The 26,081-nt window shown below is 33.9% G+C and overlaps 3 long non-coding RNA genes across 4 annotated transcripts; 2 read left to right on the top strand and 1 right to left on the bottom strand.

Annotated features, from left to right (window-relative positions):
• The first annotated feature begins 13,766 nt into the window (after positions 1 to 13,766).
• On the top strand, positions 13,767 to 17,692 carry LOC107893763 (uncharacterized). 2 transcript variants are annotated; one of them, XR_001682953.2, is made up of 4 exons: positions 13,767 to 13,975; positions 17,106 to 17,231; positions 17,322 to 17,389; positions 17,511 to 17,692. It is a non-coding gene; the product is annotated as an uncharacterized lncRNA (long non-coding RNA). The 2 variants fall into 2 exon arrangements; XR_001682952.2 differs by having other exon boundaries at positions 13,777 to 13,975; positions 14,262 to 17,231.
• A 1,029-nt stretch (positions 17,693 to 18,721) lies between these two features.
• Positions 18,722 to 20,546, bottom strand: LOC107894869 (uncharacterized). Its single transcript, XR_001683295.2, has 2 exons — positions 19,342 to 20,546; positions 18,722 to 19,047 (listed from the first exon to the last, which is right to left on the bottom strand). It is a non-coding gene; the product is annotated as an uncharacterized lncRNA (long non-coding RNA).
• Positions 20,547 to 20,659: 113 nt separating this feature from the next.
• On the top strand, positions 20,660 to 25,307 carry LOC121209803 (uncharacterized). The gene is made up of 2 exons (XR_005904927.1): positions 20,660 to 24,076; positions 24,955 to 25,307. It is a non-coding gene; the product is annotated as an uncharacterized lncRNA (long non-coding RNA).
• The last annotated feature ends 774 nt before the right edge of the window (positions 25,308 to 26,081 follow it).

Raw genomic sequence — 26,081 nt, 5'->3', positions numbered from 1 at the left:
AATAATTTTACAAACTGAGGGTATTTCGATAATTTTACAAATCGAGGGTATTTTAGTAATTTTACAATCGACTGTATTTCAGTAATTTTACAAATCGAGGGTATTTCAGTAATTTTACAATCAACGATATTTTGATAATTTTATAAATCGAGGATATTTGGGTAATTTTATAAATCGGGGGTACTTTGGTAATTTTACAAGTCGAGGGTATTTCAGTAATTTTACAAATCGAGGGTATTTCAGTAATTTTGCAAACTGAGGGTATTTCGATAATTTTACAAATCGAGGGTATTTTAGTAATTTTACAATCGACGGTATTTCGGTAATTTTACAAATCGATGGTATTTCAGTAATTTTACAATCGACGGTATTTCGGTAATTTTACAAATCGAGGATATTTGGGTAATTTTATAAATCAGGGGTACTTTGGTAATTTTACAACTGGGGGTATTTCCGTAATTTGGTAAACTAAAATATACTAAACAAGGGCCTAAAGCCCTTCTCGGCCCAAATGAGCCCACACGCTCATGTGGCCCTTTTAGCCCAAATCTAGCCACAGATATGAGATTCACCTAGCCTAGTCCAATATTTACTACACAATCAAACAACTTATCCAATTGGGCCCGTAGGCCCATTGGGCCCACATGGCCCCTTTCGGCCCATTGCGGCCCGAAGTAGCCATCCTACAGCTAGAGTAGTAAGAAATACACACCTGATAGGAGACTGGAGTTAATCCGCGCTTCGAGCACTCTTAGCCGACGCCCAACCCAAACGAGCACGCCATAAAGCGAAAGGGATCAGCCAAGAAATGTACCTTTACTCTCCTCATGGTTCTCTCTATTTAAAGCCAGGTTCGCATCCACTCTTATGTTAGCTTCCCGATGTGGGATCCTTCCATCATCAGAGTTTAAATTCAACACCAACTCTTGCCGCCCCCTGTTAGCAAAATAAATGCTATTTGATTTCCATGAGTTTCGAACCCTAGACCTCCTTGCCAACTCTATGATGCCACCTTCCTGCCTCTTATGTGGCGCTACTTTGCCACTAGACCGTAAGGCTTTTTGTGGCACAATTTCTCCAACAATATTCTTAAGGCCTACCTACTACACCCAGGGTTTGATTCACCTTAAACCAAAATTTTTGCTAGAGTCCAGGTTTGAACCCAGGACTTCTCCAACACTTCTCAGCACACTGAACCACTAAAATAAGCCTTTATTAACGAAATTTACATACACAATAAAATATTATAAGCTGCCTTCAATTGCTTCCATACTCAAGGCCCAAAACTTCTAGGCCCAAATTCAGGGTGTTACATTCTGCATAATTACAAATGAGATATATGAGTTACTACATGAATAAGATGATGTATGGTATGTATGCATGTGAAATTAAGTATAAGAGAATATGAATTCATTAGGAATGTGAATGAATCTAGGTAAGTGTATCATGTGTTAAATGAGTAACACAACCATTTGTGATGCCTCCGGTAGGGCAAGTACATTGCTAACTGGACTGGAAAATCACGATATGAAAATATATGCAAGACAATGTGGTAGAGACCCATGGCATCCTATGACAATGAGAATACTCATGTTGTAGCCTCCAATAAGATGTAAACCAGGCTAACATATCACAACATGAAAATATGTACAAGACCATGTGGGAGAAACCCATGACACCCTTTGAGATAGTTTGTCGGGATAGTAAACACATAATGTTCTGTAAAGTCTTTGTGGCATATTCTGTGATGCATTTATGAAATATTCTGTAATGCCCTTGAGGCAAAATCTAGATAACCGCTTTTGTGGTGAGATTAAGGTAAGTTTAGAGACTTCTTCACTAGACGAATCTATGGTAGAGATCTGGATAAGTTTGAAAATATCTCTGTTTGGATAGACTTATGACGAAATTCGAATATGACCTAAAGGCGCCTTAAGTAGAAAAGAAAAAAAAGAATTACTGGCAATGTTCACAAGATTAAGCCTTTACAATGATAGAGGCATCTTAGACGAATTACAAGTTAAACTGACCTTGAAAGAAGAAATAAAAACCAAACAACCCTTGGATATTGAATTGTTTCCGCACATAGACTTTACTACATGAAGTAGGTGGAAATTTCATCAAACCAGATAAACCGAGATGATAGTTTCAAAAACCATCAAAATTGGGCAGCCAGATAGTAAGTTATTGTAGTAAAAGTCATTGTCATAGATGACAAGTGAACGACCATCGTCACCAGGAAATCTGATATGGTCAGTTATTAACATGTATTTTAGAGTGTCAAGCGATGCTTGAGAACAGATAGGATGGATGGGTGGGAATTTAAAATAAATCATAATTGCATTACATCATGAATTTACCTTATACATGCATTGATTTAATGAATAATCCTCACATTATGCTTAACTTGTTATGTGCTATAAATTGAATGCTTTACCATTTGTATGATTATAAATAATAATTTATAAATTAGACCCACACTAAGCTATCATAAGCCCACTCCCTCTTTTTTTTACCTCTCAGGTATTGTAGAGAACTAAGACTCGGTATGGCATCGAAAGAACCTCGGATTAACAACTCATTTTCTTTTATTATTATATTAAAGTTTCCCTTAATCATTTTTAGGTTAGTAATTTTTAATTAATTCTTGCTTTTTATATCTTAGGTTAGGGATTGTTTAGCTTATTAATTCTAAAAGCATGATACTTAGTTAATACTCTGCAATTTGCATGTTATTCAGCTTAGAAAACTATTACTCTTAAAAATGTTTTCTACTACTTTATAAATACTTCAAAGTTTTGAAAAGTCTTTTTAAACCTTAACCGTTTTCTCAAAACATCACATTAATAATATTGTAATTGAAATGCTAAGTAAAGCCGTTTTAATTAATGAATATTTTCCTTAAAAATAGAAAATCAATTTTCATACAATACAACTTAAAGCAAAAGAATGACTTTACAGGATCACTTTGGTGATTAATGTAATGCCTTCAACTTAGCCAAAACTCCTAGGTCAGGTCAAGGGTGTTATAATTTGTCTACACTATGTAAAGAAGTTATTTAAATTTTATGGTATCTACCAAATCTGTGTGTTTCACGTTATATATAAGAAGGTTATCTAAAGTATAAGTTGCCTGTCAAACTAGGGCATTCTCATGATATGTAATATGGTTGCCTGGGGTCCTTAGGATGACTTAAAATGTTTCATCCATCAAAATAAGTTGTGAGTTGGGTTGTTTTGAGATATGATTTGACTGATATGCTAATAGTTGTAAATTCTAGTATGAGAATCCACTTAAGGTAGGGTTCGTTTGAAGTTCATCCTAAAAGATCAGTTAATATAAGTATCCGCCAAGAACAATATCGGAGAGTACACCATCCTGGGTGAAGTGTTCAACTTTTTTCTATGTTTGAAATCATTAAAAGTAGATTTTGTATGAATATCCTTCTAAGGAAAGTATTCATTTCTGAAAAGAAATGAGATATGTATTGAGTAGGGAAATCTATAATCTGCCTAAGAAGTGAATTGGGTATATGGTGGTCAAGTATGAAAGTTGGTGTAAATGTATGTGCCTGATATTAGAAAAGTATTCGCCGAAGATTGAAAAGAAATACAAAATCTTCAAGTTGTGGAATGCAACAATAAATACTTCAAGGTAATCTAAGTTAACATTCACTAAGTTCGTTTGAACTTACAAGCGTTTGTTTACTATACAGGTTTTCGATTAAAGAGTTGGTACACTAGGAGAGACCAAGCCAGGAATGCGTCAAGGTCGCAGTTCGAGTTACAATATTATGTATACAGAAGACACCATAAGGCTATGACGCTTAGTATTTTATGCCATGTTGAGTCTGCCTTTAACATAGTTTTAGGTTGTAACGTCATATGCTGCTTTTGAATGTTAGATATATTCTTAAACATTTTCTTTATTTAATCTATTGTTTTTAGACAGTAAATAAAGGAATAAGAAGTATGTTTAGATTGACTATATGACTGCTGTAAAATTTTTTGTTAAGTGTTTATATATTGTAACATCTGATATCCAGGACCAGTAATTCGGTTCGGGTAAGGGGTGTTATAGTGTAACAACTCAATTTTCAGTGGTGTTAGAATCCTATTTTTCATCAACCAAGCCCATAAATGATATGAGCCTTAAGGCCCAATTTTAAGCCCATAGATGTGATGGGCTTACACTACCTCAAGGCCCAACAACAAGGTCATAGGTCAAGCAAATCAAACCAAGATTTAACCAAAGCCAGTATGTGAGGATGAATCTTTTCAAGGAAACCAAGAATAATACATGCACGGAATGGGTGAAATGTATTAAAGTCAATTCAACCAAGCTATCAATTTTCAAGATGAAAAGATTAGTCAACTTGCGACAAATTTTTAGATGGATCTAGGAATTTATGGATTAAAATGTCTTCATAGTATTCAAAGATCTATCTCTTAGCTTCAAAAAAAACTTTGAATCACTCGATTTTAAGTTCAGTAAATCAAGTTATGATCATTTTAGTGAATACCAGGTGATCAAATTTTCTGGACAGGATTATTACAGAAATTACGAGTTTTAGGCTTTTAATTTGAGTTTAAATCATATTTGGTTCGCATTTAGGCTTAATTTTTATTATATGTGAGCCCAATATTGCATTTATCAGCTCTTATTATTTTGTTATTTTGTAATTCCAAAATTTTGATAATTATTATGTATTTTATGTTATTTAGGAGTTTTATGTCAATAAGAAAGTTTAGTTTAAAACTAATTCTTATTTGGATTAATTAGAGTTCTAGTGTACTTAAGAGTTTTATTTAGGTTTATTTAGCTAGCCTATATAAAGGCCTTTACATTGTACACAATTCAATTAATTTATTATTATTCAACATCTTCTTTTTTAAGTTAATAAATTCTCTTTGAATTTTTTTTTAAGAATTTTTCTTGAGTTTTCTTTTAGAAGAGCTTTAACAATTTTTTCAGATTGTGGGAGTTCATCTTAAAACTTTTTATTACCAAGTTTTCTTTATTGGAGGAGAAATTAGAGTTGCTTGAAGGGGGTTATGGATTCTTCTTGTTTCCAAAGCTTCTTAGGACTTCTACACAGCACGTTCCATCTTTTCCATCTATCTTCTTCTTTATTGTTCTAATCATTATGATTTATTGTTCTATTTTATTTATCTTAGTTATTTATTTTAATTGTTTTCTTTAATTTTTTTACTTGACTTGGGTTTGTTTGTTTTTTAGGTTGTGTCAAAATCCAAATTTCTTTCCAAACGTCTAGAGCCCTAAGTTAAATCCGCGACTTCGACAAACTTACAATCCTATTTTGCGCTCATTCTATATCATTTGGTATTAGATTCTTGGGTGTTTTAGGTGTTTTTTGTGTTCTTTTAAACTGGTTTCCAACAAACAGACTCAAAACAGTTTTTTACCCAAAAAGTTTTTGGGAAAAAATATTTTTCAGTGGGTAATTATTTTTCAAACAATTTGAAATTTCACATACTTATTATTGGAACTTTTTTAGAATATTAAAAAAATATTTCCCACAAAAAATGATAAAAAAAGTGAAAAAAAGAAATAATACGAAAAATAAAGAAAAATAAAAAAATATTTGGTGGGTTGAATTTTGGGCCGAAACTTTCTAGATCAGATCTACAATATTTGAGGAGGATCCAATTTAAATTTTCTGATTTTTTTAAATCAAGAACACCTCAAATGAAGTTTGTCTTTGCTTCGCAATTTTTCAAGTTTTCGAGTTTTTGGGATTTTCTTTGATTCTTAGCCTTAGGTTTTCATTTTTTTTGCTTTTAATTATTTCTTTACGCATTCTAACACTTTACTGTTTCTTGTGTTAGTAAGTTAAAGCACCTTACACGTTGCATATTTTTTTATCTGTGTAACATAATTCTTTAGTGTCTAGTCGAATTTGGACTATTAGTGCTACTAGGTTTGCTTTGCTAGTTTGATTATATTACATTCTAATTAGTTTATATAAACACTTTTAAAAGACTCACAAGATTAATTCTTACCTCATCGAGAATTTGATTTTTATTTCTGTGTGCATAACAGTGAGGTTTGCTTAATTTTTCTTTTCTTGAGTGTTGTGTTCTTTTTACGCTTTCATAATGATTGACGATATTATGATTGGAAAGTTGCAAATGGATCAAGAGGTTTGAGATGCTCGATATTAGCACCTCATATGAATGATGAGACTTTCGTCAATAATGGTTGTGGACAACCTTCTTTGGCTAAACCAAAGTTCTCAATTCCACAATTTTGTGGAAAGAATAATCTTGAAGCATATTATAAGTGAGACTAAAAAATTGAATTTATGCTCCATTACTATAAATGCTCGAAAGAGGAAAAAGTATCATTGTTGACCCTTGAATTTTCGGATTATGTGTTGAGTTGGTGGATTCAACGATTCAACTTGGAATTAATCATCAAAGAAACTACGAAAGGGAAATTGAAACATGGTACGAGCTTAAGGAAGTGATGTGAAAACATTTATTCCTTCTCATTGCTATAGAGAGGTAAAAACGAAATGTCAACGCCATGTTCAAGTTAACTAATTAGTTGATGAGTACTTCAAAAAGAGATCACCAAATGAAAGGAGGAGTACAACTGATCTCTCACCTACTGTGAAATGTTATTGGTGTAGTTCAAAAGGTCATGAGGGTTTTCAATGTCTAATGAAATATCCAAATAGAGAGAATACAAATGAGCTATCACCTTTTGTGCAATTTTATTAGTGTAGTTCAAAACATCATAAGGGTTTCCAATGTTCAATTAAATATCCAACTAGAGAAGAATATAAGTATGACTTTGTACCTTTTGTTGACTCTTACTCTAGTGGAAAAGAGATTTTTGATGGAAAACTTTGTAAGTTGAAAAAAAAGATGATAGGGAGAATTTTTTCCTCGCATCTATGGAGTTAGATGTTATCTTACTGAGATGTATTTTACTTAATTGAATATTCATAATACTTGTGAGGGGGATAGGGGAAGTGAGGAAGAATCATGTGAAAAGACTAAGAGAAAAGAGACCTTGAGTGATAAAAGTCTATTTGATGATCCAGATTTGGTGAGTGAAAATCTATATGAGGTAAAATTGGAGAGTTCTCAAGTGGAAAAAGAAAAAGAAAAAGAAAAAGAAAAAGAAAAGCAAGAAAATACCTATACTAAAGTAAATAATAATTATGTTTTAACTAACTCTAATTCAAATTTGTTTAGTGGTGTTTCTTTGTTATAGGATTTCAATGATGCATTGACGAACTCTCAATTATATTACTCTACCATTGATAAACGATTTTACTTGTGGGAAAGAGGTAAGTTGAACATTGATAATTCTCCACAAATGCTAGAAGGAAAGAAAAATAAGGATACATTGGAAATTGAAATATGTAGGCATACATTGAATTTTTTTGGTAAGTATGCTACTGATTTTATTTTTCCTTAAAACATGCTTTCTCATTGGTCAAGTTTTAATAAACAATGGTCTGGAATTTTAATTGATTTTATGAGTTTATCTAGTTATGTAAAGGTTACTTTTGTTGCATTCGATAGGTTTATTGAAGAATCTTATGCATTTGATCTTGCAACAAAATTTTCTACCTTAGACTTAAAATATGATTTTTACATAATAATATTAAACTTCTTAATTTTGATTATTATGTGAAATTCTTAACTAATCTTTGGAAATTCTTATGGATGACCATGCATATTAAAAGAAAGTTACAGGTTATTTTTTACTTGAACACTCATGTGCCTAATATTTTTTGTTTAGTGTTAATGGTTTGTTTTTGAAGGAAAGGTACATGATCCATGTTGATTTGGGGGATCATAATCATATCTTTGATCCTAGAGATATTTTTGGTGCACAAGAAAGCTTAGGTAAATACTTGTTTGATTTTATTGTTATTAATTCTAATCTTTTTTCTTTTTCTACAGCTAAAGATTCGAGGACGAATCTTCTTGAGGAGTGGGGGAATGATATGAATCTCAAGGCTCAATTTCAGGCCCATGGATGTAATGGACTCACACAACCTCAAGGCCCAACAACAAGGTCAAAGTTCAAGCAAATAAAACTAAGATTTGACCAAACCCAATATGCAAGAATGAATCTGTTCAAGGAAATGAGGAATGATACATGCAGAAATGGGTGAAACGTATCAAAGTTAATTCAACCAAGTTGTCAATTTTCAAGCTGAAAAGATTAGTCAACTTGCGATTAATTTTTGGATAGGATCTAGGCATTTCTGGATTCAGATGTATGTGAAACGTTCAAAGATCTATCTTTTAGCTTTGAAACACACTTTGTGTAACACCCCAAACCCGGCCTAGAAGTTTAGACCGAATTCGGAATACTACATTGACCACCGAAGTGATCGTGAGAAAATATTTATATAAACATCCTTTACTCGATTTTCGAGAAACATAAGTATCACATGTTCAAAATCTGAATAATAAAATGATTAAAACATAAAACAACATTCTACCACAGTGTTAGTAAAAACCTTACTTTCAAAACTAAATAACAAATAGAAACCAGAAACCATAACTAATAATTTACTAGTCTCAAACTGCCTGAGTCCTCCGCATACCGAGTCTAGCATCCAAAATCCCAAAATGTACCTGAAAAGGAAAAAAAATAGGGGGTAAGCTATACGAGCTTAGTGTGAGATCAAACTAACTAGCTACCAAAACAGAAATAGATATAGTAAACTTGAAAATAGTTCAGCAGCAGAACATACTTACAGAGCGACTATAACAAAACAGACCATATGTAATTTTACAGTCATACGGCTCTGTTAAACACAATACCTAAAATTCTCAGAAGTCACAAACTTGGCCTAAGCCCTTTTCAAGAATCCGAGTCGATTGGGCCTTAGCCTATCACATAAAATTTCCTTATGCACAAGTGCCTCAGGTTAAATATTGCAATCAGATTTCCTAGACAATCAGATAGAAATGTTTCAGTCGAACATATATAGCAGTCACAGAATCAAACAGGTGCATATGAGTGCGAATGCGTTATAAAATAACCCACCCATCGAACCAACACATCATCTCCGTCCCTTATCAAACCTCAATAGAGCTGCAAGCTCATCCAACCAATCACTCCAATTAGGACCGTAAAAATCCCATCCAACCTTATATCCCTCATAAATTGTGCACGACCCTCAGGGAATTGGGACTATCAGAAAGCTGTACAGTGCCATGTGGAAGACCGCGGTACAGACATGCAGCATAACTGCCAGATCAGATATATCACGCAGCAAGGCTAGCATATGAGCTGTATTGTGTAATGCGGTAACCCGCAGTACAGACGTGCAATATAAACTATTAGATCAAATAACAGTACGCAGCGTAGCCAACGTACATGCGGTACAGTGCAAGACGATAAACCGCTATACCGTTATCAGTAATGTCCATGACCCTCAGGGTATTAGGACCGCTATTACCCTCTGGGTATTATTAAGGGCTTTCAGAATGCCGACAAACTACCAAATCGTAAATCTCCCTTCTCTTCAACATTCCACCCAAAAAAGATTTATGCTTATGTATGTATGTATACAGACAGATGTACACAACTCATAATACAAATTCAGATGTCAATCAAAAGTAGACACACACATCCAGTCAGTCAGTTACAGAATTAAACATGTGTACCTTCGTATCTCGAATCCAGTATCAACTTATCTTACAACCAATCACAAATTCACACATATCAAGCCCAAATAAAAGTCATAGTTACCCCTAATAAGGCTTAGTCGGGGGTTGGAACACATCGAGATCACTAATACACTTACATCAACATAAAATCAAACTTGGCGAGATAGGGCCACAAGCCCGTGTGCTCTGGCCTTGTGGAGCTAGGCAGGCTGTGTAGGGGTCCATACGCCCGTGTGAAGGGTAGTACACGGCCGTGTGGCAGAGGCACACGCCTATGTGGTGCAAAGGCACGACAGTGCGATCAGGCCTTGTAAGACACTGTCCAATTTCGTTAAATTCAATTGCATAGTAGACACGAGCATGTATCCCACAACACATGCTCGTATGGAATCCCTAAGCCTCAAATTGGCTACACAACTGTGTGTCTCAAAACACGCGCTTGTGTGAGAAACCTAAAATTCCCAAATCAGTCACACGACCGTGTGACCCCAAATTTCAAATCCCTAATTCCCAAACTCACACGCCCGTGTGGTTTCCGAAAAAATCCCCAAATTGGCCACACGCTCGTGTGGCCAGGCTATGTGGCACTCATTACTAGCCTGAAACCCTAATCCCCAAATTCATACGGCCGTGTGCCTCAGCACACGCCCGTGTGACTGTCGGGGCAGTCATGAAACCACCCCAAAATAGCCCCGAAGCCACCGCTTAAGCCACCAAAATAATCCCTAAGCCTTTCCCTATCAACAGTACATCAGAAAGTGGTGATTTCTCACCACATCCATCGACTAACATCCCAAAAACAACGGTTTAACATACCGACAAGAAAAGCCGAAACAATTACATAAAACAAAAGGAAAAGTAGTCATAGTTCGAATCTCACACATGTTTCGATGATGAAGAAGACGACAGAGGAGTGAAATTCCCAAAGTCCACAAGCCAGACCGAATTTGAGTATATTTAGAAAATAGCAGAAACGTAGAAACTGAAAAAGAAGAAAAGAAAACCCCAAACGTTCAAAAGAGAAGAGAAAATAAAATACCAATCCCCCAAAAGAAAAATAAAAATAAACCTCAAAATAACAATAAACATAAAAAATAAATAAATGAATAAATATTTAACTAAAACAAATCAAAAATCAAAAATAAAATAACTCGTGCACCTAAAGACTCGAACCTCAAACCTCAAGGTTAACTAACACTCCTCTTATTCACTAGACCAGCAGGCCCATTCTGACATTAAATTGCACAACTAAACACATATGTGCGGCCCTTTCTGTGACCCTAACCACTGGATCCCAAAACTTTCAGGCCCAAAATTCGGGGCGTTACAACTCACCCCTCCTCAAAGAAATTTCGTCCTCGAAATTTCTAACTAACAGAACAGTGGTATAACACGAATTACACCACTACGCTCCCGCTGCACACTTTAATCCAAAAACATTACCGTACCAAACTTGAACTTGAACCACCTCACACACACCTAAAACATTCAACCACTGAAGCAGATACACATACTACACACACAATTTCTATATTCGAAACAATACATCTTACATACCTGACTTAGAATCACCGAGGAGAATCTCGTACCCGATGATTTTTAGATCCACACCTGAGACAAGCTCCTACCTTCCTCCAACAGTCGCTCGGATGATGCCTCTTGCAGTGCTAGTAAGACGGAAAGTTCGGACGCGTTTTAACACGCTTCACAGAACGAGATTTCAGCCCCATAGAACTGCGATCTCTCTTCTTCCCACAATCAACGCATCTAGTCTGAAGCGTCTCACTGATTCCTCCTATCCTAGCCTCAAACACTCCTTCTAGCACTTCCCTTACTAATCGGGTTAGTGCCTCGGTATCAAGCTCTAGGTTATCGCCACCCAAAGTCAGCGAACTCACACTGTCCTCCAATCCTCGAGCAGTCACATGTTCCGGAGGAACAGATGACTCATCGCGATCACGCTCACCTTCGGAAGTCATATCTAGATTAAGGCTAACTTAAAAACCTTCAATGTCAGAACACAGAAACAGTTGTAATAATAGAGTCTATATCTCTATTTGAAAAGTTTAGAATTTTACCTGGACCAGCATCGGAGTCTCAAACAGTTCATTTTCATAAAACGTTTCTAAAACACAATCATTTCAGCTTACTGTGGTAAAGTTTTTAAGAATTTTTTTTAAATCCCACATGTAAGCACACGAAAATATAGGAGCACAGGCTGAGATTTTGGAAACCTGGTTCTAATACCACTAAATGTAACACCCCAAACCCGACCCAGAAGTCTAGTCCGAATTCGGAATGCTATATTGACCACCGAAGTGATCGTGAGAAAATATTTATATAAACATCCTTCACTCGATTTTCGAGAAACATAAATATCACATGTTCAAAATCCGAATAATAAAATGATTAAAACATAAAACAACATTCTACCACAGTGTTAGTAAAAACCTTACTTTCAAAACTAAATAACAAATAGAAACCAGAAACCATAACTAATAAAAAAACCTTACTTTCAAAACTAAATAACAAATAGAAACCAGAAACCATAACTAATAATTTACTAGTCTCAAACTGCTTGAGTCCTCCACATACTGAGTCCAGCATACAAAATCCTGAAATGTACCAGAAAGGGGAAAGAAAAGAGGGGGTAATCTATAAGAGCTTAGTGTGAGATCAAACTAACTAGCTACCAAAACAAAACTAGATACAGTAAACCTGGAAATAGTTCAGCAGCGGAACATACTTACAGATCGAGTATAACAAAACATACCATTTGTAACTTTACAGTCATACGGCTCTGTTAAACACAATACCTAAAATTCTTAGAAGTCACAAACTGGGCCTAAGCCCTTTTCCAGAATCTGAGTTGATTGGGCCTTAGCCTATCACACAAAATTTCCTTAGGCACGAGTGCCTCAAGTAAAATATTGCAGTTAGGTTTCCCAAACAATCAGGTAGAAATGTTTCAGTCGAACAGATATAGCAGTCACAAAATCAAACATATGCATATGAGTGCGAATGCGTTATAAAATAACCCACCCATCCAACCAACACACTATCTCTGTCCCCTATCAAACCTCAATAGAGCTGCAAGATTATCCAACCAATCACTCCAATTAGGACCTCGAAAAGCCTATCCAACCTTATATCCCCCATACATTGTCCACGGCCTTCAGGGAATTGGGACTATCAGAAAGCTGTACAGTGCCATTGGAAGATCACGGTACAGACATGCAGTATAATAGCTAGATCAGATATATCACACAACAAGGCTAGCGTATGAGCTATACTGTGTAATGCGGTAACCTGCAGTACAGATGTGCAATATTAACTGCCAGATCAGATAATAGTACATAGCGTAGCCAACGTACATGCGGTACAGTGTAAGGCGGTAAACCGCTATACCGTTATCAGTAATGTCCATGACCCTCAGGGTATTGGGACCGCCCATTACCCTCTGGGTATTATTAAGGGCTTTCAGATTGTAGACAAATTGCCAAATCTTAAATCTCCCTTCTCTTCAACATCACACCCAAAAAAGATTTATGCATATATATGTATGTATGCAGACAGATGTACACAATTCAGAATACAAATTCAGACAGTCAATCAAAAGCAGACACACACATCGGTCAGTCAGTTACAGAATAAAAAATGTGTACCTTCTTATCTCGAATCTAGTATCAACTTATCTTACAACCAATCACAATTGCACACATATCAAGCCCAAACCAAAGTCATAATTACCTCTAGTAAGGCTTAGTCGGGGGTTGGAACAGAACGAGATCACGAATACATTTACATCAACCTAAAATTAAACTTAGCGAGATAGGGCCACACGCCCGTGTACTCCGGCCTAGAGGTGTGCATGGGCCGGGCCGGGCGGCCCAGCCCGAAGGCCCGCTCGAAAAATGAGAGGGTTTGGGTAAAAATATAGGCCCGAAAAATAGGCTTGGACAAAAAACGAGGCCCGTTTAAAAAACAGACGGGCCTCGAGTAAGATTTTTTTAGCCCGGGCCCAGCCCAATTTTAATATTAAATTATTTTTTAATTTTTATTTTTTTAAATAACTTTACTCTTTGTTATTTTCGTTTAGTTGCTGCTACTGCATTCCTCCTCTTATTTCCATTTCTAAAACCCAAATCCCTAGCTCACCACCACCTCCACCTTCCAGTTGTCCGTCGGCCACCTCCAACTAGCCTCAAGCTCAGTTCAGCAGCTTCTTCATTTTTGCTTCTTCATTTGCAGTCTCGGTAGCCGATCCAGTTGTCTTTCAGCTTCTTCATTTGCTATCTTCTTCACGGTAAGCTTCTTCATTTTATCGAATCTTACAAATCATCTATCCTTCTCAACGGTTGATAGTTAGGAACATTCCATATACTTATGTCTTCAGCTTCATATCTTACCCAGAAAATCGATAGTTTATTCTCTCTTTACATTAATGTATCCAAAGTTTTATTTTTAATACATCACATGAATCCCAAAAATTTTAGCACGATAAAAGAATATAAAAAAAGGGAATATGGGTCGTTAGATTGATAAAAGACAAAGTGAATATAACTACAGTTTCCACACTCTTTTAATCTTAGGGTTTATTTGTCGAAGATATAGCTGATGACAGAGATAACTGAAAAAGAGCATCTCATTTTTACACGTCATTGGACTAGAAGTTGCCAAAGGTTTTGAAGACATGGTGAGAGAGATGGCAAATAGAGTTAATTAATATTTGTAGTTTTGTGGAGTCCAAATGTCTAATTCTTTCAGCTTTCCATTTTCCATTTTCTTTTTTTTTTATTATTTATTTATGGAATTGTGGAAGTAATATTTGAAAAACATTGCATTGACAGACAGCTAATTTGGGTTGTCAAAACATGCATCGCCAATTGAATTTAGCCCAACAGGTTTTACATTTTAAATATTACCCATTATATTAATGAATAAGATATTCCTTCAATGGAATTTCATTAAAAAAAAAAAGGAACAAGTTCATGTTACAAATGCATTTGTGATGGTGATAGTACCAGGGATAAAGGATAGACATATTTCCATTTTTAATTTCTTTGTTTTATCTCGATCAGCCGCACTTGTTATTACATTCTCAAAGGTCTTAAGCTATATTTCCTGTAGACAATGATAAAATCAGATCCGTTTTTACCAATTTTACCCTGAATATATGGAATTTTTTTAAAGTTAGAGACGGTTTCAGTAAATATATTGATTGAGTTAGTGTCCTCAATTCGATTTTTTTAAACTTTGGATTGAGATTAGCTAGATGTGTTTCGTATTTTTTTATTGGATAATCTGTGTTTCATACTATAATTATTTTGATTTAGTTGATTTTAGGCTCTCTTTTTTTGTGTTTTATAATTTCTTGATTTGTTTTTTGGTTGGACTGAACTGATTGGTTGGGGTTTCAATGACTATTTAATTATTACCAAACTATAGTTGATTTTGTTAGGCTTGTGGTAGATATTTAACTAAGATGAAACCATTTGGACTCAATTATAAATTGTATCATAATTATTAGATATTTTTAGTATGAAAATTAATAATCTTTTGGTTTATTTGGATTTTACGACTTGAGTTTTTATGACTATGGCTAGTTCGAACAGTCCTATACATGTGGACGACGGGTTTAATGAGTATGAAAGTGCTGCCAAATGTCAAAAGTCTACCACTTCAAAGGTGTGGGATGAAATGACAAAACTTGAATGAGAGAACAGAAATGAATTGAAGGCACAATGTAGTCATTGTAAGACTATCTTCTCTGCTAAGTCTAGTAGAACCTCTCATTTAAGACGTCATCTAAATAGCTATTTGAAAAAAGTTAATAAGGATATCAGTCAATCCACCATAGCCACTCAACCATCATTAGGAGGTATTCCATTTATAAAAAAACTACAAGTTTAATGCTGATGAGTGTCGTAAAGCTATTTCTACTTTTCTTGTATGTGGCAAGCATTCATTTAGGACAGTTGAAGAACCGGGATTTAGATACATGATGAGTATTGCTAGTCCTAATTTTAAGAATATAAGTAGATATACAACTGCTAGGGATGTCCTAATATATTATGCAAAAGAGAGAGATCATGTTAAAGAAGAGTTAGCTAAAGCACCTAGTTTAATTTGTCTAAACTCTGATAATTGGAACTTGGAGCATACTAATGATGAATATATTTGCATTACTTCTCATTGGGTTGATGAAAATTGGAAGCTACAAAAGAGAATCATAAGGTTTAGAGCTTTATTTCCTCCGTATGATGGTTTGAACATAGCGGATGAACTTGTTTTATGTTTATCTCAATGGGGTATAGACAACAAAATTTTTAGCATCACTTTGGATAATGCTTCTTATAATGATATTATGGTTTCTTGTCTTAAAAATCGTTTTTGTGCAAACCAAGCTATTTTGTGTGATGGTGCTTTTTTTCAAGTTAGATGTTGTGCACATATATTGAATCTTATAGTTAAAGCTGGTTTGGAACTTGCTGATGATGTTGTTGGTAAGATTCGAAATGGAATTAAGTACATAAAAAAGTCGAAAACTCGTAGGAAAAGATTTTATAATGTGACCAACAAAAGTTTTCATTTGAATGTGACCAAAAAGTTACGTCAAGATGTCTGTGTGAGATGGAATTCTACTTATTTGATGTTTGAATCTTCTCTCTACTATAAAGATGTACTAGATTATTAGGGCCAACCGGATAAAGATTATCAAATATTTGCACTTTCTAACGAGGAGTGGAGAAACGTTGCTATTCTTTGCAAAATTTTGAAAGTCTTTTATTATGTGACTTGTGTTTTTTCTGGTTCTAATTATCCAACGACTAATCTTTATTGTAGAGGGGTTTGGATGGTTCACAAGGTCTTGCTTTATACAATTAAAGGTCTTTATTCGTTTTTAACTCCAATGGTTAAGCAAATGCAAGAGAAATTTAATAAATATTGGGCTGAGTATTCGTTGATATTGTCATGTGCTGTAATTTTAGATCCTCGTTACAAGTTGAATTATGTGCAGTATTGCTTTACTACAATCTATGATATTCATGCTTCAGATTTTGTTGAAACCATTCTTAGCAATCTTAGACTCTTGTTTGATGAGTATGTTAAGAAATCCAAATCCACGTCTTCCTCCTTGGCTGGGAGTTCTAATGTTTCAGATAAAAATCCTGTTGATTCTAGTTTGGATGAACATAATGTTAATACTGTTGATTTTGGGGGAGATTTTGATGAGAGTGATGATTATAAACGGTATTTAAATGAATCTAGCACTAGGAGTGAAAAGTCACAGTTGGACATTTATTTGGAAGAACCGGAGCTTGAGTTGAATAGTCAAATAGATGTTTTGGATTATTAGAGCAAAAGTTCAGTTCGATATAATGAGCTTTCATTATTAGCTCGTGATCTTTTGGCAATTCCAATATCAACTGTAGCTTCCGAATCGGCTTTTAGCATGGGTAAGAAAGTTATCACACCTTTGAGGAGTTCACTTAAGCCAAAAACGGTTCAAGCCGTTGTTTCCTTGGATGATTGGATGCGAGCTAAAGGATTTTCAACAAGTAATTATTATTCTCGTTTTATTGTTGTAATTTTATATTATTTTTTTTATCAATTTGATTATCTAATTATTTATTCTTATTTCATGTTAGAAATTGGTTCCAATAATGATGATGACGATGAGGACGATGAGGACGATGTTTCTTCGATTGCTTTTTAGGTTACCTTCCTTTGTAATTTTTGACAATTTAATTTAGCTTACAATTTATATTTTGTTATAAAATTAAATATGTTGATTGGTTAATGTAGAGATATTTTGGTTGTTTGATTATATTTTGCAGGTTTTTGGTATTGTTGGTGATGCTGTTTTTTGTGTTGTTTTGTTGCTGTTTGGTGCTGTTTTGGTGCTATTTTGCTGTTGCTTTTTGTCATGTTTTATTGGTCTTTTGTAGCTATTTATTATGTTATCTATTGTCGTTTTTAATATTATTTTGATATTATAAAACTTTTGTTTTGTTATTAATTTGGTTATTATTTTAGTTCTAATTTGTTTCAATTTTAATATAACTACTTTTTATTATATTTTCAATTTATGTATTATTTTAAGAATTGTTTTAGTCTTATTTTTTATTTGTTTTTTTGTTTTAACATTTATTTTTATGTTTTTAAATGTATTTGATTTATTATATTTTAAAGTTTTTTATTTAATAAAAAAGCAAAAAAAAAATAATATGGCCGGCCCGGGCCGAGCTCTGGCCTACCAATTGTTTCCCGGGTCGGTCTTGGACAAATATCCAGGCCCATATTTCGAGTCGAGTCAGGCCTAAATTTTTTTGTGGGCCCGGCCTGAACTCGACCCGGCCCGTCCCATGCACACCTCTACTTCGGCCGTGTGGAGCTAGGCAAGCCGTATCGGGGTCCATACGCCCGTGTGAGGGGTAGCACATGGCCGTGTCGCAGAGGCACACGCCCATGTGGTGCAGAGGCACGACCGTGCGATCAGGCCGTGTAAGACACTGTCCAATTTCGCTAAATTCAACTGCAGAGTAGACATGACCGTGTGAAGGTGTCACAAACCCGTGTGGAATCCTTAGGCCCCAAATTGGCTACACGCCGTGTGTTTCAAAACACAAGCCCGTGTAAGAACCCTAAAATTCCCAAATCAGTCACACGGTCGTGTGGCCAGGCCGTGTGACCCCAAATTTCAAATCCTTAATTACCAAACTCACACGCCCGTGTGGTTTCTGACAAAAATCCCCAAATCGATCACACGCCTGTGTGGCCCGACCGTGTGACACCCATAACTAGCCTGAAACCCTAATCTCCAAATCCACACGGCCGTGTGCCTCAGCACATGCCTGTGTGGCAGTCGAGGCAGTCACGAAACCACCCCAAAACAACCCAGAAATCAACGCTTAAGCCACCGAAACAATCCCTAAGCCTTTCCCTATCAACAGTACATCAGAAAGTGGCGATTTCTCACTACATCCATCGACTAACATCCCAAAAATAACGGTTTAACATACCGACAAGAAAATCTAAAACAATTATGTAAAACAAAAGGAAAAGTAGTCATAGTTCGTGTACAGGCCCAAATCTACCCAGGCTTACACTAGAACCAAAACCAAAAATAAAGCAAAAATAATAAAACTAAAATAATCAAGTCCAATGTCCCTGTTACAAGTCCAATTATCTAGCCCACTTACAAGCAAATTATTAGCCCAAAGTAAAATAAACTCCTAACCCAAATCCTAGCCCAAAACAAAAAACTCTCAGGAAACCCTAAGCCACCAAGCTCATGTGTGCTGCAACTTCACAATGGAACCAATCTTCACGTCACGATCTCTGTTACTCCACACCATGCACACCTGCAACAAACTAACAAACAAAAGGAGAAAACAACAAATTACAGCAAGGAAATTTTTATTTTTTATTTATTTTATTTTTATTTTTCGGCTATAAAGACCGAATGAAATTGAATGTAAAGGGGATCTTTTTCCCAGAAATACACACGCATACTGAAATAAAAAGGTTACCGAAATTAAAAGGTGATTTTCTAATTCAAATTTCTTAAGGCTTTTAATTTTCTTTTCGATCTCTTCTTTTGGTCTTTTGGTTTTTTTCGCATTTAAAATAGAAAAAAAGGAAAACAAAATAAAAGAAAAACCTTACCGTGCGAATATGCCATGGATTTCTTCTCTTTGCTTCATTGAAATCGAATCAAAAGAGATTCCAAGGCTGAAAGGTTCCTCCAAGCTTGAGAGCACCATTATGCGGAGATGAACCGATGGTTAGAAGGGGAGAAAGTTAGGGATTTACTTCGGTTGTTTGAAGGAATTGGCATATTGCCATTTAATTTCTTTTAGTTAGGAATTAACTAAAACGGTGCCGTGTAGAGGGGGAGGAGATCTGCGCGCAAGCCCGATCCATAGGCTGGATCCGCGCCTTGGCATTTCGGATGGTAAATTTGTGCGTCAAGTCCTTCGTCTTTGCGTAGACTTTTCGTTGATCCTTATTTACATTTTATTTTATTTCAATTTTTCCCTAGAATTTGCGTGTCTTTGCGATTAGGTACGCACCTAGGCGCCATGTTTTGGGATCTGGATTATTTTCAGTTTTGATCCCTGATCGTTCGCGCGTACTGTGATTTAGTCATTATTTCAATAGTTTTTTATTTATTAATTATCTTTTTAAGTTTGATTTTACTTCAATTAAGTTTTTCTTTCATCTCAATATATATATTAATATTCATTTCTTTAAAAAATTATTTAAATATATATTTTGAATTGCTCTAATCATTTTTTACTTCATTTCAATCTAGTATTTCACCTACATTTTGTTTTTTTCCTTATTTGTTTAATTATATAGTTATTATTTTAATATATTCTATATTATCATATTGTTTGAAATTTTTCCATAATATTTAATTTAACTACCCTTATGCATATATATTATTAAAATATAATTTATATTAAAATTGGTTTTATTCTATATACATTGTTAATTCCATGTTATTTTATATAATTTCTTTTAAATCTGTTTATTTGTATTTACTTTCAAATTTATTATGTATATGGTTTATTCTTTAAAAGACATATTTTATTATTTCTTTGTTATTTAAGATCCTTACATGTATATATTGTTTTATTATATATCGGTTTGTTCTTCTTTCATGTATATTGTTTATTCTTTGTTATTGTATTGTATCTCCATTGTATATTGTGTACATTGATTTTTTTATTATTGCATGTACATTATCATCTTTAAATAGATATGTTTTTTTATGTTATTTACTCCAAATTTCTTCTCTCACAATATTTATTTTAATATTCATTTACATATTCTTAGTTTTATTTTTATACATGTGAATCATTTCAAACCCTAGCATGCATTATTCATTTGTAAATTTTTCATATAGTTTTTAAATTGTTTTGTATTATATTGGCTCTTAGTATACATATTGCTTTGTATATTATGTGTGGTATTTTATTTTTCATATTATTTTATATATTATTATCGTATATTATTTATTCATTCTTTTTTTAGTAGTATTAAATCAATTGTTGTTCACCCATGCTTGTGAATTTGGTTATATATTGGATTAATTATATTTAATTGCTTGTTTTATTAGTAGGTTAAATAAGGTTATATTATCTTCTTTCATAAGCATTGTATTTTATGTGTGTATATTATCCCATGCTAATTATTTTTCTTTTGGTTTACAAAATGTTGATTTATAATTCTCAACTCTTTAAAATCAACTATTCCATTGTATTTCAAATAAAATTAATATGTTTTGAGTTTACAAATCTTTTTAAAAAATCCTAAAATAAGGCAATGTTCAGTATTTAGAAATTCGAGAAATCGTGCCCTACCGTGCTAGGTTTTGATTTTTCGTTGGACTAAATATTTGGACACTCTTTTGTAATTTTTGACCTAAGAGCTTTTGGAAGTCAAAACTCGATCGTGTTCTCAAAAGTATAAAGGATCATGTCATATCGTGCTGGACGTGATGCTTTATACCTTTGAAACGAGAAAGTTTTGACGACCAGCTTAAACCACTCTAATGTTTTAAAAAGAACCATGTTTCAAATTTTTTGAAAAAAACCTAGACATAAGGACAACAATTAATCAATCTGGTACCAGTTTTTGGGCGTAATGAGGGTGCTAACCCTTCCTCATACGTAACCGGCTCCCGAACCCATTTTTAAATTTACATAGACCAAAATTGATTTAAATGAAACAAAATGTTTTATTAGGTGATCCAATCACACCTAAACAAAAAGATTGGTGGTGACTCCACATTTAGTTTTAAAAGTCGATTCTCGTTTTTTTCGATCCAAAAAAAATGGTTTTGACAGTTCGAATCCCACACTTGTTTCGATGACGAAGAAGACGACAGAGGAGTGAAATTCCCGAAGTCCACAAGCCAAACCGAATTTGAGTATATTTAGAAAATAGCAGAAAGGTAGAAACCGAAGAAGAAGAAAAGAGAACCCTAAACGTTTAAAAGAGAAGAGAAAACAAAATACCAATCCCCCAAAATAAAAATAAAGATAAACCTCAAAATAAAAATAGACATAAAAAAATAAATGAATAAATATTTAACTAAAAAAATCAAAAATCAAAAATAAAATAACTCGTGCACCCAAAGACTCGAACCTCAAACCTCAAGGTTAACTAACACTCCTCTTATCCACCAGACTAACAGGCCCATTCTGATACTAAATTGCACAACTAAACACATATGTGCGGCCCTTCTTGTGACCCTAACTGGATCCCAAAACTTCCAGGCCCAAAATTCGGGCGTTACACTTTTAATCACTCAAGTTCGAGTTTGGGAACTCAAGTTATGATCGTTTTAGTGTAGATTGCGCAAGTAGAATTTCTAGACGAGATTATTACGAAAATTACGAGTTTTGGGATTTTAATTCGAGTTTAAATCATGTTGGGTTCGGGTTTTAGGTTTAATTTTTTTATATATGAGCCCTATATTGTATTTATTAACTCTTATTATTTTATTATTTTGTTATTCCGAATTTGTTATAATTATTAACTATTTTAAGTTATTTAAGAGTTTTATGTCAATAAGAAAGTTTAGTTTAAAACTATTTCTTATTTAGGTTAATTAGAGTTGTAGTATACTTAAGTGTTTTATCTAGATTTATTTATCTAGCCTATATAAATGCATTGTACACAATTCAACCAATTTATTATTATTCAACATATTCTCTTTTGAGTTAATAAATTCTTTTTGAGTTTTTTTTAAGATTTTTTTTTAGTTTTCTTTCAGAAGAGTTTTAACAATCTTTTCATATTATGGAGATAATCTTTAAACTTTTTTTACCAAGTTTTTTTTCTTGGAGGGGAAAGTAGAGCTGTTTGAAGGAGATTATGAGTTCTTCTTATTTCCAAGGCTTCTTAGGACTTTTACACATCACGTTCCATCTTTTCCATCTATCTTATTTATTTTCTTATTTATTAGTCTAATGTTTTATTTATTGTTCTGTTTTATTTATCTTAGTTATTTATTTTAATTTGTTCTTTTATTTTTTTATCTAACTTGGATTCGTTTGCATTTTAGGTTGTGTCAAAATTCAAATTTCTTTCCGAACGTTTAGAGCCCTAAGTCAAATCCGTGACTTGGGAAAACTTACAATCCTGTTTCGCGCTCATTCTCTATAAGTAAATATTAAATATGAAAATTTATGGAGTTGGTATAAAAGAATATTATTGTAACACCCTAAAATAGGGGCTAAGAGTTTTAGGAGTATTTTAGGAATTTTAGCCTTAAAGTGCTCGAAATTTAGTTGCATGGTAAATCAAAATTATATTCTACTATGGAAACTTAGCTGTTAAATCAAAATTTGAAAATAAGTTTTAAAATTCTTTCAATTTCGGCCTAAGGACTGATTTGTAAAAGGGGAAAAATTGGGAGTTTTTAGGAGAGAAATAGCCCAGATTTTAAAATTTCAGCCTATTTCTTTCCCCCAATAGCAGATTCATGTTAGTTTCTTCCTCTCCCTTCTCTAGTTGTCGTCCCTCATTCTCCCAACACTAAACCACTAAGTTTTTATTTCCAAATTATAAGCTTTTGATTTCTCTCAACACCCAAGTCTTAAACACTTATAGAATCACTCTAAAAACACCAAAAACTCCATAGATTTCATCATCTTCACCAAACGTGGGTTTTTCGGGTTTGCGTCAAAACTCGTTTCATCTTCCGTCAAAAGTAATGTTTCGAATTCTTATGAGTTTTTCATGATACCTAGTCCTTAAAATTGAAGTATTAGCCATTGAATTTCAAATTTTTAATAAAACCCGAAAATTGGGACACTAATGGTGGTTTTTGTGATTTTAAGTAAAAACGTGGTTTTGAAGTGTTTTTCAACTTGTTTTGTTATGATTAAAAGGTTTCTAGACTTACCTTGAAGTTTCGTTAATGATTTCTTAGATTTTAATGAATTTTGTGAAAATCATCAAAAAATGTCAAAAAATTTTGATACCATGAATTGGGTAGTTTTCAGCAAGTTAAGGGTTGAAGATAAGGCATAGATGACTGATTAGGTGAACGAAATTAATTTTACATGAAAATGTTAAGCGCAGACCAAGTTATGAGCATTCTAAGTATGTTATGTTAAATTTTGGTTACATGAGAACTTAAAATAGGTTGATGTTTTAGTTGGTTTAAGTGAGTCCTTGGCTATTATCTGATTGTGAATTTTGTATGGTTATTGTGTGTAAAGCCTCAGATTCATTGGACATTCTACAAGTTAAAGGAAGATCTTGTTTAAGCTTTCGACTTCTCGGTGAAACATAGGTGTGAGTGTTTGGAATCACTCGTAGACACAAGTCATGTGTCATGTGAGAATTTAGTAGTAGACCAAACCCCTATTCTAAATTCTAGGTATAAGTTTTCTTGTATCTATATTTGCTTTGTGGTTTTGTGCTTATATGATAAGAAATTGTGCATGGTGATGAGAAGCTCAAGTATGTGATATGTAGATATGGTAACTGTTGTGAAAGATGCAAATGTATACATGATATATATGTTATATGACAGTGATAGTGTATTGTAAAAGATACTAACATGCATTGATAGTGCACGGATAATTGATAAGTGTTATATGTTTGATTTTAGATATTTTGACCTTGTGATTTTGAAACCATTGGATATAGTTGGCATGCCATAGGATAGTGAGTACTCACCTATATGTATAGTAATTTTGAGCGTTGAGTCTTTGAGATATGTTGGAAGGATATTGGAATGTGAGCTAAGCTCCATTCAACAAGACATGTGAGGGGAAATAAGGAGAGTGTTAGCTTTATGCTACACTTTTGGGTCATGTTTGACTCTATGAGTCTATGTTTGGTGTGTTGGAGGTCCGTGTATCTTATGTGTGATGGTAAAGTTCACTATATGTTACATAACTCAAGTGCCAATCTATCATATTCTATGTAATTGTGTGGAACATGTTGTATGCTTAATGGAGTATGTGCTATATTGCCAATTTATCATTTTATGTGATTTGAGAGAATTGTGATATATGCTTGATCAAATTTGTGTGTTACATGATATATGTTTGCATGAATATGTAAATGCTATGTAAAAGAACCAGTAGATAAAGTATGGTTAGGTACTCTACGACACTAGACATAGAACTATTGTAATTATACTTATAAATGGTTGTCTTGAGGATGCATGATGATATGTTTGTGATGTGGTTATTCTAATCATTCACTGAGCTTTTTAAGCTCACCCACTCCCTTATTTACCCATTGCAGATTTGCTACATGCTGATGTGAGCGATGTGGTTTTTAAGAGGTGATCCAAGCTAGTTTTGTGTTATTCTATAGGTGTTCTTTATTTACTAACTTTTGGGGAAAATATAATGCGATAGACTTTTTTATGGGCATGTTATTTTCTAGTCATTTTGTTGGTTATAGCTTTTGTTTATAAGGTTTAAGAGTTATGATTATGCTTAGGTTATAAACATTGATGATGGCATGGTGTTTCTAGCTCAGACATGTTTTTAACATTTTGAACTGTCGAATTTTAGCCGCTGGATAATTATTTGTCTAAGTATATGATTCATGATGTTTAAAAACTAAATGGGAAATGATTATCTGCTTATGTATGCTGCATTTTTGAGGTCTGCAGCAGGGGTGTATCAATATTCGTATTGTAAAATCGATACCTCTGTGTTTTGAAATGCACAGAAAGTCAGATTAGAGATTTGGAATCGATACCTTTCGTCGAGTATCGATACTCGGGGTCAAAGTTTCGATATTTCATGTCAGATACCAATAGCTTAGGGACTTAAATTACAATTAGACAAGGGTCCAAAATGATAATTAAGCCATTTTATAATATATGTTAGTGGATATTGATGGAAGATTCCACTTAAATTTGTTAATGGTGGTTTTTGTTAATTAAGTGAAGTTAAGTTAATTAAACTAACTTAATTTGTAACACCCCTAACCCGTATTTATCACCGGAATAGGGTTACGGGAATGCTACAGCAAGTCAATAGAAATAAATAAATAAAATCATGATTCATTTCAATATAATTTCTCAAATACCATAAAGTAATTTAATTATGATAATAACTTACATTTAAGAGGCTTAAATTGAGTCTTAAGGACTAAAGAATTAATCTTAAAACCTTTAGGGACTAATTTGAAACAAATCAAATTATATTAGGAAAATATGAAAAATTTCAAAAATAGGGGACACACAATCGTGTGGCCAGGCCGTATGGAATGCCACAAGCTATGTAACTTTTGAAATTAGAATACACAATCGTGTCCTAGCCGTGTAACTCACTGAATTAATATACACGGCTGTGTCGTAGACCGTGTGTGGCACACGGCCAAGTGGCACTGGCATGTCCCAGGCCGTGTGCACCAAA

The sequence above is a fragment of the Gossypium hirsutum genome, chromosome A11 (assembly GCF_007990345.1).
Source record: "Gossypium hirsutum isolate 1008001.06 chromosome A11, Gossypium_hirsutum_v2.1, whole genome shotgun sequence".
Taxonomy (NCBI): domain Eukaryota; kingdom Viridiplantae; phylum Streptophyta; class Magnoliopsida; order Malvales; family Malvaceae; genus Gossypium; species Gossypium hirsutum.
This window is presented reverse-complemented; position numbering and strand designations above follow the sequence as displayed.